This window comes from Eumetopias jubatus, unplaced genomic scaffold, assembly GCF_037043125.1.
Source record: "Eumetopias jubatus isolate StellerSeaLion01/CBP00866 unplaced genomic scaffold, mEumJub1_p1.0 scaffold_3, whole genome shotgun sequence".
Classification (NCBI taxonomy): domain Eukaryota; kingdom Metazoa; phylum Chordata; class Mammalia; order Carnivora; family Otariidae; genus Eumetopias; species Eumetopias jubatus.
This window is the reverse complement of record NW_028274809.1, coordinates 102,235,350-102,248,858: the sequence shown is the minus strand read 5'-3', so window position 1 is coordinate 102,248,858 and position 13,509 is coordinate 102,235,350. Positions and strand designations below refer to the sequence as shown.

Sequence of the window (13,509 nt, the reverse complement as noted above, 5' to 3'; positions counted from 1 at the left end):
CCCGGCCCCTCCGGAACCGGAGCCTTTCCACGGTTGACAACTGGATTCCTTCTCCTGTAACTTTCAACTTAAATGACAGTTCCTCGGAGAGGCCTCCCAGGACGCCCGCACCTCAGGTAGACCCTCTCATTCTCCATGTCGGCCCTTGGCTTCTTTCACTGCACTGATCACAACTTGCAATTCCTTTCATTTTCTGCTTACTTTCTTTTCCCTTATCTCTTCCACTGTTAAGGCTCCATGAGGCGGGGCTCCAGGTCTGCCCTTTACCCTCTTATACTCCTGTACGGTAGGAATATTTCCCTGTTATCACACAAACCGTGCTGCAGCCTAAAGAACATAAAGTTGACCCAAACTATGGTCATCATAAAATCCAGAATGCTATGTAAACTCAATACCTGGATTCACCCATATCTTACTTCCATTACTTATGGCCAAAAACCTAAAAAGTTTAAGCCATCGTTTCCTTGTTTCACAAGCCAAGTTGGACAAATGAATGACATGAATTTCTATTTTTTAAGTTTTGTGTATTTATCACTAATGACTTTGACTCTCTTAAGGTTGTCATTTAAATATGCATTTGAACTTATTATGGGGTTGTCATTATTAATTATAACACAGGCCCTTAAAACAGAGACATCCAGATCATCAAGTAAAGTAAGTTTATTTATTAAACAAGTTTCAGAGTAAACAAAAAATTGTCGCCTTGGGGTCTGGTATTTCAATATAATCGGCCAACTCCCCACGGTTATACCAAGGACACTATAAAAATGAGAACAACCTAGTACTCATAAGAATCTCATCATTTCACCCACTGATGTAAATAAGGATTTCTGAGAGGATTTTTGAACATTTAATTGTTACTCAATTTAATTGTTACTCAGTAAGGGAAAAGCAAGTAAGCAGAAAATGAAAGGAACTGCAAGTTGTGATCAGTGCCTTTTCGGACTGACCATCTCTCCTAGGACTTTGCATTCTGAGAAAGGGGCACAGGTCCTTACAGGAACGAGCACAGCGTGATGGGCTAAGCGACCGGAATAACATGTGACATGGCTCAGAGCCCCTCAGCTCCAGGTACTGCTGGTCACCTGGCAAAGAATGTGTATCGGTTAGCTAACAATCTCTCCACAGACACAAACTCACTAGGGTTGCTGCTGAACCTCTGCTAAATCTTTCTATTAAATGAAGACACTCAGTCTTGACTTCTCGATTTGGTAAACTTGTGTTTTCTTACTGCTTTTCATTGACTAAGGCATTCCAGAAGTGAGAGTCCCAGGAAGCCACAACTTAAGTCCAGAGTCCTCAGCCTTTCTCTTTCTGCGTGCTCAGCCTTGCCTCCACATACTTAAAGAAGGAAACTCAATTTCCCACCCCCCCCTTGTACAACTGCTAGTGTCATTAGCACCAGTGGATAGAATATTTTTATACTGTCATACACACATGACTCAGTTTCCATGTCTATAAAAATAAGGAAGTTGAATTCAATGATCTAAGATCCTTTCCAGTCTTTTGCTGGTTTTTTCTGAAACTAAATCTGCAAAACAACTTCAATTAATGCTCCCGGGTACCTAAGGAAATTTGTTTTAGGTCTTTCTGCTCCCTAATGAATATCTCTTTGTATGTTCTCCCGCCAAAACACACACACACCTAAATGAACAAAAGTTAAATTAACTAAAACAAACACCAGAAGGCTCTGATGTCACTCACCACAAGCACTCTGCTTCTAGTTTGTACCCTTATGCACATGTCATTCTCTCTGCCAGGACCGTCCTTCCTCCTGATCGAGGATCGCCCATAATTTAACACTCGGTCTAAATACTTCCACCGCCACTTTCCTAGATCTCCCCCAGCGTGGATCCCATAAGTGGGGCCCCACACCTGCCGATAAGGCGACTGTTGTATGGAGATAAACTGGTAATTTCCTCTTAGGTGAGGTTTGTCTCTCCCACCACACGGAGGGCTGCCCATTCATCTTTGTGTGCTCAGCGTGCCTGGTACTTAGGAGATGCTCAGTATTGGAAAAAGTAACCGAGTTCTCCATCTGGGTTGAGAGGTCTGGTCTTAAGAAGATATTTGGTAACTGGTAAACTCTGAAAAGTTAATTCATTTCTATGATGACTTTCCTGAACTACAAAGCAACTGAACTACAGGGGGAGGTAATTTTTTTTTAATTTTTTATTGTTATGTTAATCAACATATATTACATCATTTGTTTTGGTGTAGTGTCCCATGATTCATTGTTTGTTCATAACACCCAGTGCTCCATGCAGAATGTGCCCTCTTTAATACCCATCACCAGGCTAACCCATCCCCCTACCCTCCTCCCCTCTAGAACCCTCAGTTTGTTTTTCAGAGTCCATCATCTCTCCTGGTTCGTCAGGGGGAGGTAATTTGCAAGCTCTGATTTTTTTTTTTTTTTAAGTACACAGTTGTTTCTGAAATAAAGTCCTCTCTCACCATACCCTCACCCCCAATGGAATCTGGGAATTTCACTGGCATTGGTGAGCTCTACCAATGTATACAGACTCCAGTTCCTTCCACCTGCAAAGGCAGCCTCAGAGACATTAAGACCACTTTATCTCAGGCACCTGGGTGGCTCCGTCAGTTAAGCGTCTGCCCACGGCTCAGGTCATGATCGCAGGGTCCTGGGATCAAGTCCCGCATTGGGGGGGGGGGGGTCCCTGCTCAGCAGGGAGTCAGCTTCTCCCTTTGCCCCTCCCCCCAACTCGTGCTCACTCACTCTCTCGCTCTCTCTCTCTCAAAAATAAACAAATCTTTTTTAAAAAATAGAACCACTTTATCTCTCAGTAGCTGAAAGTCAAATTTGGAACTAGCACACACGTCCCTGTTCTGAATTACTTATCCAAATACAATCCAGTTTAGAGATGTACTACTATTATCTCCACTTCTACAGCATCTACTAGCATATAGCACACACTCAGAGCTTGGAGAACTTGCAAGGCCACTTAACTAGTTAGTCTATGGCAGGGCTAGAACACCAAGTCCGGCTTCTGAGCCATGACACTGGGCTGCTCATTAGTGGACTGGGGTGGGGCGGGGAAGACCTTTCAAACACGGTGTGAAATACTGGAATTTTTATCAACGACACAGAACTATGGATCAGAAAGTGCGTTAAAGAGAGAAAGGCACAGGCAACTAGGGGACAAGTTCCAGGAGGAAAGAGACCACAAAAAGCCGTTCTCATATAGCCCAAAGAACCAAAAGCAGAGACTTGAACAGATTTGCCCACCCATGTTCACAGCAGCACTGTTCACAGCAGTCAAAAGTGAAAGCAACCCAAGCGTCCACGGATGAATGAATGGAAAACAAAACGTGGTCTATCTGGACAATGGAATATTATTCAGTCTGAAAAGGGAATGAAATTCTGACAGAAGCTACAACATGGATGAACCTTGCAGACATGAGGCTAAGTGCAATAAGCCAGACACAAAAGGACACAAACGATACGATTTCACTTATACGAGGCACCTAGAAGCGTCGATTCACAGAGATGGAAAGCTGCATAGTGGCTGCCAGGGGCCAGGGAGGAGAGGACCGGAGTTTGTGTTTAATGAGCACAGAGCTGCAAAATGGGGATGACTGAAAATGTTTTGGAGATGGGTGGTGGTAGTGATTGCCCAACACGGGGAATGGACTTAATTCACACTTAAAAATCACTAAAATGACAGAGACGCACCTGGCTGGCTCAGTCAGTAGAGCACGCGATGACTCTTGATCTCGGGGTCATGAGTTCAAGCCCCACATTGGGTGTAAAGCTTTCTTTTTTTAAAAAAAAATCGCTAAAATGACAAATCTTATGCTATGTATATTTTACCACAATTTTTTTCAGTAGTTCTACACCAATGACAGCGTGGGACAGGAGAAAAAAAACACTCGGCTAGAAGTCTGGAGTCTGCCATTGGGCAGCTAATGCCCTTAGCTCCCTCAGTGAAGTTGCTTTTCTCAGCCTCAGTCTCCTCTGTAAAATGCACAGGGCGTGTGTATCCTCAGGGTTATTATGGAGACTAAATGAGAAAACATCTATCGTACGTAATACCTGGCTCTGAGTCAGTACTTACCTGGTTTTTGGACATCATTCTGATATTCTAGAAAGTCCGGAGAAAGAAATTGGTCTAGCAGCCAAACCTACTCGAAGGCAGGATGAGCTGCCAGTCCTTAAAGAAGGACAAGAATAGGCCAGGGAGATTCCTTTGCCGAGACTCAGTCCTCTGAGAGCTGAGGTGACACCAGTCCAGAACGCCACACTAGGAAGGAAGAGGCCTGGCCTCTGGACCTCGTCCAGCTGCTCACTCGCTGGATCACTAGACTAGTCACTTCACCCCACTCGGCCTCAATATTCGCCCTGCCTTTCAGGGTAACCGGGAAGGAACAAATGGGAAGATTCGTACTAAAGGCTTCGGGGCCTCAGAAGCATTTTCAATATGGAAACAAGAGCAGGAGCATTATCATCAGAGGCCCTTCAGACCCTTCTCTCTTCTTCTCTATCACCCAAAAGACGATGTCACTCACCTTCAGAGGCACTGTCAGTGGGCGTCTCCGGACCTACCCTAAATCTCCTCCAGCAGCTCCGGAAATTTCTCTAACAGAAAAAGTCCTTCATTCTCTTCCCTGCTAGGTGGCGTATGAAGGGTAAGGGAGCCTAAGGAAGCTGCCATCCAGCCAGCCAGGACTGGGGAGCTACAGTGCCAGAAGGGGGTCCGCCTTCTCCACGAGGGGCAGCATACTGCTGAACATCCGGTTCCCCCCCCCCCAGAAGTGCAGACGTTCCCCCCCCTTCCCTCATTACTAGGATTCCCTTCCCCACAGGACTGCGGCCATCCTCTGAAATGACTCATTCCCCATCCACCCACCCCACCCATGCCCAGAACACCAGCCAACTCTTCAAGACCCTCCACCTCTTCCAAGAACGTTCTTCTACCTTTTAGCTTTCCCTGAGACTTGGGTGTGCCCTGGGACACCATATCTCAAGCAGATTCTATCTTCCTCTCCAGCCATGTGCCTCAGGGCCAGGAAGAAAAGTGTCTTTCCTCCCTCCCACTGTCACTTCTAGTACAGGACTTCCTCCAGAAAAATAATCTCCTTCCTCTTGCATCTTCAAGGCGTAAGGCAATCCGCTTTCCCCCACCTGGCTACCCCCAGACTTCCTTTCTACCCCGTCTCCCGTCATCCTCCTCAATGACCTCTGTGTTCATATGGACGACTGTGATAGAGCTCGGCCTCTCCCAAGTCCTTGGCCTCTTCTCTGAAAACCATTTCCTTCATTCTCCGTCACACTGTTGTGCTCAGGCCCTGCACTTCATCACCATCAGAAACAGCTGTCTCCTCCCTGTCTCCAGCCTCAGCCTCCTTCCTTCTAGCTCCTCCTTCCTTCTAGCTCACTTGCTTAAGTACCCACTACCAATTCCGATTCCACAGTGCCCTGCCTGCTGGGCAAGCCCTGGCCTCTAGCACTTTCTCGCTGGGCGTTAACTCCCTCCTGGACCCACCTCCCTCCTTCAGCAGCTTAGATCTCACAGTATGAAAGCCCTCTTGCTGATACAGTCTCGCCCTCGCCTTCGCCTCTTTCGCTCCCTTCCAGCCCCAGCACCTGGCAAGCCAACTCTGCTGGAGAGGGAAAAGATTCTTGCAGCCAGCCTTATGAAGCTTCACGTTAAATGCATTTATGATCCCAAACCAGGAATGGGCAATTCACTCTACACTGCCTAGAAATTTTACTGTGATTCCCCTCCACGCCTTCCCTATGCTTACTCTGGACAGATGACCTTACCTCATTTTCCCCAAACACAAGCCAACAGGGACAAACTTCATTGCCCCTCCACCAAATCCACAAACCTACCAGCATCCATGCCCACCTCCTCCTGTCTCCCGCTATATGGATAGCACACTCCTGCTCTTAGCAAAGACCAAGCACTCCACACAGGCTCTGGACTCTAGGTGCCCCTACCTCCCTGCCCAGGAACGTCATTCCTACCATTATCCCCTTTTTCCTGCATCATTAATCAGTCTTTACCTCCGCAGGGGATCATCTCCGACAGCACAGACACTCTCTACTTAATCTTCATCCCAAACACACACACCCCTTTGATGGCCATACGCCCCTCTAGTCAGTGACACAATTTCCCCCGTAGCCCTGGTTATCTATACCAATGTTTCTCAAACTTTAGTTGCCTGGGAATCTCGCTGAAGCCTGTGTGTATTCTGATTCAGCAAGAGTCAGCACTGCCAACCAACTCCCAGATGACTGTTGGTAGGGGGCCCAAGGACCCCACTCTGCATAACAAGGCCCTGTGGCTCCCTCCCTAATGACGTCATTCACAAAATCCCTTCTAGCGTGGCTCCCTCCCCCCAGCAAAACTTCCTGAAATTGGGCTGGTCAGAATCACCAATAAACTCCCCGTTGCACACTCCAATAAAAACTGTTCTCTTTCTCCTCTCCCAGGCCCTCCCTGCCTGTAGCAACTGTGAGAGAACACTGCCTAGAAAGGGGAAGGCCCGTAAGAGGCCAGTTCGAACACCGCTCTTGGCATCTCCCTCCAGATATGGCCCGCCCCAGCCTTGAGGGCAACCCCCTCTCCTACCGGCTCGATGCTTCTCTGGCAGCTGTTGGCAGCTTCCCCAGCCGGCTCTTCCTCCTCTTCCTGGCCTCCTCAGAGCTGGGTCTTACACCCTTCCCACCCCTACACTTTCCTTCAGTGGCCTCATCCATTCCAGCAGCTCTACAAGCAACTCCCAAACCTTTAAACCGCAGCCCAGAGCATTCTCCTGCCCTCCAGACTCCTGACCTTCTGCCTAACTGCCACCTCTCCCCCTGTGGGTGTCCTGCGCACATCTCAAACCTAACGTTCCCAAAACAGAATTCTTGATTCTTCCTGCCCCGCTTCAAATCTGCCCCTTCTCCGCTCCGCTATCCCCCACCTAGCAGTCACTCAAGTAACTAGTGGTATCCAAGTTATTACTAAAGCCAAAAACCTGGGAGTTATCTTTGATTCCCCCGTGCCTCTCCCCCAACTCAGTTCATGGCCAATTCTACTGGTTCCCTCTCCAAAACCCGCTTCTTCCATCTCTGCCATACCCTAGGCCCAGACACCAACCACTGAAGGGCCACGACTTCCTAAATGACCTGTCACGGCCACCTTAGCCCCTCTTCAATCTATTCCCCACACAGCCCCCAGGGTGAATTTTCCAAAAATACAAACAAAAGTGTACGTAAAGCCCTTTAGTGGCGCACCATGAATAAAATCCAAACCCGCTGGTCACCATGGCCTACAAGACCTGACACAAACCTTTCTTCCGCTAGCCTGCTTTGCCTTCTTTCAGTTCCATGAGTATGCCCAGTGCCTTCCTACCTAGGATCCCTTTCACATGCTCTACTCTCCCCTTGTATTGCTTTTAGGAAGGCCTGAAGCAAGAGGAAGCAAGCGACACACAGTCAAGTAACTGAAGAAGACCCTTGTGGCCGCCTGGAGCAGAGAGAAAGACCCAGAGTCCGCCATGAGATGGTACTACATGGGAAAGGAAAGGGCCAGATCATTTAAGACCCTCTGGCCCAGCAGTTTAGGGATTTTAAACTTTCTACTGAGGACACTGGAAAGCCACCGAAGTGCTTCAAGCAAACTGGTGACACCATTAGACCTGCCTGTTGAAAAACTCACTCTAGCGAGAGTGCGGAGAAACAGAAGGGCCAAGGGCAGATGTGGGAGATTCAGCAGGCCAGGCCAGAGACAATGGAGGGGCTGGAGGTTGAATCGATCACCAATAGCAATGATTTCATCAATCAGGTCTAGGTAATAAAGCCCCCATAAAAGCCCAAAGGGAGGTTCGGAGAGCTTCCAGGTTGGGGAACCAGACAGAATACTTCCGTGTGCCACTATGGTGGGCCCCCGACTCCGTGAGGACAGAAGCTCCTTTGTTCAAGACCTTACCCTATGTATCTCTTCATTTGGCTGTTGATTCATATCCTTTAATATCCCTTGTAATAAAGCGGTAATCTAATGAGTAAACGGGTTTCCCGAGTTCTGTGAGGCACTCTAGCACATTAATCAAACCCAGGCAGGGGCTTATGAACACCTCTGATTTATAGTGAATCAATCAGAAGGACAGGTAACAATCTGGGCTTGCGACTGGCATCTGAAGTGGAGTGTTATCTTGTGGGACCAGGCCCTTAATCTGTGGAACCTGATGCTGTCTCCAAGTAAACAGTGTCAGAATTGAGTCAAAATGTAGACACCCAGCTGGTGTCAGAATTGTGCGGTGGTGCTGAAAAAACCACACACACACCCTGCCTTGGAAGTGGGTACAGAACCCCTTTAGACGTGAAAAAAAATGGCAGCCCTTAATGAATGAACAGATAGAGTTTTAGATTTTAAAAAGGCTTAACATGCAAGTATGAGTAGAGAGGTACCACCTTCACTAAATCCACTACTAAGAAGAGGAGCAGTTAGTCCACACTCTGTAACTGTCTACCCATCCTTTCCTGTTTTTCCCGCAGAGTGGGGTGGAAGGAAAGAGCGGGATGATAGGAGAGGCAGGATGAAAGAAAAGAAAGATACGAGCTCAAAATGAGGGCAGCAAATGGGGAAAAAGGCCAAAAATGGGAAGAAAGGAAACACAAGTTGTGCGGAGTGTCCAATCCACCCGGTGATGACTCTAGGCTGGGCTGCGATGAACAAAAGCCACTCTCACCAGCCTTCGCTTTCTGAAGTTACATTTTAACATGACTTATGAACTCTCTTGTTCTAAATACACCTCATTCCAAGGATATTTGTTAAATGAAACTACTACAATCACAGAAGTTTCAGAGATGGAAGGGAACTCAGAGGTCATTTAATCAGGCTTCAGGCTCAGGATGCCTCTTCTCTCCACCTGTAGACACTTCAGGAAGACTTCATCCAGAAGGTAAAAGAATAAAGTCCTTCTATCCAAGTGGATAATTAAAAGGTATTAGGTTTTCAAAAGAGAAATGAAAAAGTGCTGGCCCAATAGTGTCCAAAGATTTAAAATAATGGGGGAGAGGGGGAGGGTTTAGGTTCTCCAAGATTTTATTTAGCTACTTTGCCAGTGAGTTTTATTTTTAAAAATACACAGATGATTAATGACTAATTTTAAGCTGTTCATCAAGGAACTCGTTTTGGCAATAATTTTTTTACCAATTTTTTTTACAGTTAAAAAAAACTCAGCTGTTTCATTTGCTTTAGGGATCAGCAAGATTTAAATTTCTAATTTCCAAAGCTACTGCATATTTGGCTAATTAATTCTAGCATCTGACAATGAAGAACCGGAAGAAAGAACATAAAGTGAAAAGTCTAATATTAAAAGTTTCTAAAATGGTAAAAACTCCAGCTGCATTTTATTCTCCTGGAGTTCATACTTTAGTAAGCATATGAAACAACGATTTTTCTCAATAATGTCTGGTCTGAACCTTCGAAAGGAAATTTGGTAGCCTCGGACACTGTCAAGGGTCCTCAAGCTCCCTCGTGCAGTCCCCTCCCACATTGTACCACGTTTGTCCTATGTGCCAGTAGAAGGGATGGTACGTCACCTCCAAAATCAGATACAAAGAGATCACACTTTCCATCTTGATTGTCCACTTTCTCTCTCTGCCTCTCTCAGATCACTTGCTCTGGAGAGAAACTTAGCTACCATGTTCTGAAGCGTCCTATGGACAGAGGCCCACTCAGCTGGGTACTGAAGCTTCCAGACAGCAGTTGTGTGAGTGAGCCACCCTGGAAGCAGATTCTCCAACCCCAGTCCAGCCTTCAGATGACAACAACCTCAGAAGAGACCCTGAGCCAGAAGCACCCACCAAGCTGCTCCCAGATTCCTGAACTTCAGAAACTGTTGAAGCTGTTACGTTTCGGGTGATATGGTACACCACAGAAAATTCACTCAAGACAGTCAAACTACGAGGTGGCCAGCTACACAGGACCAAACTACTATACTTCCTTCAACTCATGCCATACACTAAGTAAAATTACATAGCTTGACATGTTTTCATTTGGATCAGACCTCGCTTGACATTTTCTACGTCCATTCCCAATCTGGTGGGCCTAGAGTATACTATAACTAAGTTGCCCACAAAGCCCTGGCAAAAGCAACAATGACAATATATTAGCAAGTATCGATTAACAGCACCACTTCCTGCATTTAGATTTCAATTTTTTTCAAAAAGCACAAACTCCCCAAAGATTCACTAACACCCATCACAGAGAACACTCACAGAAATTATAAGCAGTTCCTTTTTTTTAAGAGCAACATAAACTTGACATACCTTCCCTCTTTGACTTCCCACTTCCACATTCTTTTCATCTTTCTTCCCACTCTCGCCCATCCAAAAGCTCATACGCCCTCTTGCCTACTGGTCCCTCTCCTTTTTGAAACCTTTAAGAATACGTGGACATATATGCCCATATTTGTATTCCTAAGTAATCAAAAGAACTGAGGAGCTAAAGGAGCCAGTTCACGGCCAAATCTCCAAGGCCAGATACGTACCTGATATTGGTTAGATCAGTGGGTCCGTGCCAAGTGGATAGGTGATGCTCAGTAAATGTTAATTTCCCTCCTCTTCCTTACCCACCTTCCCCGTGACTAGGAAAGAGTCCCATTTTCTCTGGTACTCTGGTCTCTCTGATTCAGACTTCTCAACAACACACTCTCACTTGAAGAAAAAAAAAAAAACCTCGGGCGCCTGGGTGGCTCAGTCGTTAAGCGTCTGCCTTCGGCTCAGGTCATGATCCCAGGGTCCTGGGATCAAGTCCCACATCAGGCTCCCTGCTCAGCAGGAAGCCTGCTTCTTCCTCTCCCACTCCCCCTGCTTGTGTTCCTGCTCTCGCTGTGTCTCTCTCCGTCAAATAAATAAATAAAATCTTAAAAAAAAAAAAAAACCTCAAGCATCTTGCATATCTAACAGCAGGGGCTGTTCACTTAAAAGTAATTGGGGCCAAAGAAAAGTGGGACTCTTGCCTATCATCTTGAGACAAGTTACACTGGGAACATTAGAAGAGTTCACCAAGATCTCTTCCAATGTTGTGATACTGTCTCCAAATTTAGCTTTCAGAAAAGGTCTCCACCGATGTTTCTAACTCCATAAATTCCATGAGTGGAGAGGAATTTAGTAACTGAATGCCAAGAGGCATTGTGGGATCGGGTGATGTGGCACAACGGATTACCTCAACCCTCTGGTTTACAAATTTCCAGTCTCAAGCCATCTCCAGGCAAGGCAAGAACCTTCAAGAATTCAAAACTTTTCTACTTCTTCCACCTTCCACCAACACCCGTTTAGATCCCATTTGACATTTGAATTCTTGTCTTCCTACCTATGTGTCTCGGTCCCATATTCACAAAGTCCTGGGAAAGTTTGTACCACTAGGGAAATCCTGCTGAGATTTCAGATCCCCACTGTTTCCCATGGGAAACACCATGAAAAGAAAAGGAAGGAAAGACTCAGACATGGTCAGAAGAAAGTAGATGAGGGGACAGGACTAAAACCACACACAGGGAATGTGTATCCTTGGCCTTATTCCTACCCCTACCTCCATCCCACCCCCACTACCACAAAGAACACCTTCAACATTCCTAATTTCATGTTCTCCTAACAGGGAGGGAAAACTATTGCCACCTTCTCACTGCTGCATGCTCTCCAGCTCAGACAGGTGAAAAAGTCATGCTCAAGACCCCGCCCCTAATAAAGTTTCAAAACCAGTATCAAACCTAGGTCTTCACACCCTGACCTCCTTTTCGTCCCAATATTCAATGCCACCTCCACAGTCACTCCATTTCTGAGAACTTCCATGTTCTAATTATATTGCTCCAGGTTTAAGGAACATTGCCTTCACCTGTTTGGGGCTTTGACAACCAAGAACCTCGCTGCTCAGCTGTAAAATGTGAGCCATTTACACATCTAAAAGATACGCTATATTCTTTGACAATCAGTGCCCACTACCCATCCCCAAAACTTAAAAAGAAATGAGGTTAGAAAGCTAGGCCAAAGCATAAAGTTCCCTCGTCTGCAAAGGTTTGAAATCACCTCACAGGGAACGTAAATGAACAATCAGCCAAGTCTCTTCCAGGGGCAATTCTAAAGCAGTCCACCAGCCACACTGCTCCCCAGAAGACTCACCTGATAACAATATCAAAGCTCCAACGTTTCCAATATGCATCTGTAAATTAGCACAGAAAGGACACTGCTCAAACAAGCAGTCTGGGCACAGCTATCTCTGCCACTAGCAGTTCTGAACCAACCACGACGCGGATAACCTTATAACACCTACAAGAAGGCAAGAAAAGAGGAGTGGAAGCCTGGTCCAGCCAAACAGATCAAGTCGGTGGTGCTTCCTATTAGAAGCCACATTCGGTGTCAGCCTCTATCAGAAAGGAACTAAAGGGGGCGGGGGGGGGGGAGCAAAGAAACAACTTGAGGCTCACTTGCAAGACAGGACCAAAAACAAGCAGACCGAACAACTTTTGGAACACGGCCCCGGTTCAGTGCAAGTTCTTAAGGTACTAGTAAGTTTTTGCAACACTGTTACAGCTCTTACCCGGCCCACAGCGGCAACTAAGGAACTGAGGAAGTGGACCATCCTCCGGCTGGAGGCCCGAAAGGGCAGGAAGTGGAAGCAGAGGCCATTTGTGGGAAAAGGGAAAGAGCGGCGAAAAGGGAGAGGCTGGGGCGCCGCCCCCATTTCCTCAGCCCCGGGCAGGTCTCGGAGGCTTTCTCCGGGGCACCGGCCGGGGCCGAATGAGGCCGGCAACCCCGCGTCGCCCTCCGCCGCCCTCGACAGGCGGCCACTGAGAGCGGGGCGGCGCACCCCACCTCCCCAGCCCGTGCCCCACCCCGCCCGGAGCGGGCCTGTCGGGGCGCTGGCACCCTCACCTGGGACCCGTCCCGCGCCGCCTCGGCCGTCCGCACCGGTCCCGCTGCTCTTAAACCTGCCCCGCCCTCTCCTTCGCCTCGTCCCGGGGCCGGACCCCAGCAGTCCCCTGCCGATTTGTCATTGAGCAGCCCTGGCTCGCTTCCCCACCCCCGAGCGCGCCCCCGGCGTCGCCTAGGCAACCCCGCCTCCCGAGAGAGGGCGCGTTCCTTCCGCTCCAGCCCTCCCCTGGAGGCCACGCCCCCTGCGAGCGTTTTAGCCAATCCAAAGTGGGGCTGGGAGGCTGGGAGGAGGCTCTGCCAGTGAGAAGCCGCCGTAGGCGGGAGGGCGGGCTTCGCACGGCTGCCCCGCCCACCTCCACTTCCTCCTTCCCCGGGCCGGACTGGCTGCGCGTGACCGCTGCTGCAGTGGAGGATTCGTGCTGGTCCGGGGACTCTGGGCGTGGGCGGGTGGACAGCGCTCCAGTCCTGGATTTAGGTCAGAGCGAGGCCGAACTAGAGGAAAGCAAAAGGGAGGGGCAGACCGATATAGAAAGACCCAAAATTACGATGCGGCGCGGGCGTGTCTCAGGGTCCAGGCGGCTGTCGGACGCCGGCTGGGGGCACCTGAGGCAGCGGGACTTCCG

The 13,509-nt window shown here is 48.0% G+C and overlaps 1 protein-coding gene across 3 annotated transcripts in view; it reads right to left on the bottom strand.

Annotated features, from left to right (window-relative positions):
• RALB (RAS like proto-oncogene B) overlaps positions 1 to 13,050 on the bottom strand; it is a 51,999-nt gene extending 38,949 nt beyond the window's left edge. Inside the window, exon 1 of one of the 3 annotated variants that reach the window (XM_028101283.2) lies at positions 12,887 to 13,050. The gene's annotated coding sequence lies outside the window, so the exon portion shown is untranslated. Of the gene's footprint in view, positions 1 to 12,133; positions 12,159 to 12,551; positions 12,749 to 12,886 lie in introns of those variants that run through there. The other 2 variants (XM_028101284.2, XM_028101285.2) reach the window with 2 other exon arrangements.
• Positions 13,051 to 13,509: the final 459 nt, after the last annotated feature.